Genomic DNA, 1,829 nt, shown 5'->3' with positions numbered 1-1,829 from the left:
TAGAATTAAACCCACAAAGCTATAGCCATCTGAATCCTGAGAAAGATTCCAAAACCATACATTGGAAGAAGTACCTCTTCAACAAAGGCTGTGTAAAAACTAGTTATACAAATGTTGAAAGATGAAACTAAGTTTCTATTTCTCATTATGTATACAAATAAACCCCACATGCATGAAAGACCTTAGTACAAAAGGTATCATATTCTGAAATAGCTAAAAAAAAAAGTCACTATTAACTTTTAAGTCAAAATTTTTGGTATAACATTTTTTTATGATTTCTGAATGTAAAAATTTGAGTATGATATAAAAGAGGGAAGAATTTAGTAAATTTAGGAAAGAGAGAAAGAGAGAGAGAGAGAGAGAGATAAACAGAGAAAACCAATATTTGGTAAGATATATAAAACTTGTGGTGGATTTCCCACATTGGAAAAGGGAAGCATATTCTGAATTTCTAAGTATATTGTATTTAGATAATTAGTTCCTAGAAACAATATAATGAAAATTAATATACTATAGCTTACTTGATTACGGAAGAATGATGAACCCTAAAATCTCACACAGATATGTTTCTCTATTAATTTATGAAAATGTATCCAGATTAGAATAGGGTTTTTAATATTTACTAATCACTTTTAATAAAAAGAGAAATTAACATTAAAATGAAATGCATCCCACAGACCACAGCACACTAGGTCAAATTCTCTCATTTAATGATAAATCATGTTCATATTCTTTAAAGGGTAAATGGGTTCAGAATTCTTCACAAAAAACATTATTCACCATTAAAGAAATTATTCATTTAAGCAACTTGTGATTGTAGCAGCATAATTTCAAATTAAATTGATATTTGGTTCCAAATTGAAACAAATTTAGTAGACAATAGTTTTAAGCAGTATTCACATTTATGAAAAATGTATTTTTGATACAACTTAATTAATTCTATCCTCACATGATCATAATTTCAACTTTTTTCCCCCAAAATCTATTTACTATATTGTCCTTGGATAGAGGATGTATCTGATATTAAACTGATAAGAACAGATACTACACTTGATCTTAGCTAAAAGGTCGAGAAGCAATATGATTTCAGCCTTTTAATAATAAATTATTTGGTTTGATATTTTCAAAAAACTTCACAGTAAATCAATTGTCAACTAATATTTCATAGAATAAAAAAATAAAAGTTTTATGCTTATACTTGAAAATGATACATGCCCAGATAGTGACTAAACAAAAGATAAAGTGTTTAGATTTTGATAGCTCACATTTTAATCTTTCATCATCTATCTCTATGCCTACTTATCATCTACCATTGTTCTATCATCTATGTAACATTTCATCAATATATCAGTTCATTAGTATTAAGAAAATAAAACAAAGTTTACATGTACCAAGGACATAAACAGAGTTACATGAACACAAATTTAATTGTGTGAGTTAGAGTAAAAATATCAGATTTGAAGACTGCGAGCCATTTTTTCCTCTGAACCCAAATATATTTTCTCCCCCTCTACAAGTACTTACAAAAAAATCAAAATAAAAAACGCATGTCAGTTCACCAACTAAGGAAACATGGTTTTCCACCACCCTCCCCGTGGTGGCTCCTGCTCTATTTGAAAACTGTCATAAATATGGACAGACTCATTTGTAAGGATTCCTTGAGGATATTTTTATGTTGAATAAGATATATCGTTTCTCTAAAAAAAAATTTTAAATACATATTAATAGAAGAACAACATCACGAAGCAGACCTAGCCCTTGGTAGTGAGAAGCCCTAACCTGAAGAATCCACCCGACTCAGTCCTTTCATCTTTGCTTTCTTCCCGTTC

The 1,829-nt window shown here is 29.4% G+C and overlaps 1 pseudogene; it reads right to left on the bottom strand.

Annotated features, from left to right (window-relative positions):
• Positions 1 to 955: 955 nt before the first annotated feature.
• On the bottom strand, positions 956 to 1,080 carry LOC117724976 (U2 spliceosomal RNA; annotated as a pseudogene).
• Positions 1,081 to 1,829: the final 749 nt, after the last annotated feature.

The sequence above is a fragment of the Arvicanthis niloticus genome, chromosome 20 (assembly GCF_011762505.2).
Source record: "Arvicanthis niloticus isolate mArvNil1 chromosome 20, mArvNil1.pat.X, whole genome shotgun sequence".
NCBI classification, from domain to species: domain Eukaryota; kingdom Metazoa; phylum Chordata; class Mammalia; order Rodentia; family Muridae; genus Arvicanthis; species Arvicanthis niloticus.
Note: the sequence above shows the minus strand (reverse complement) of the source record. Positions and strands in the feature narration are given on the sequence as shown.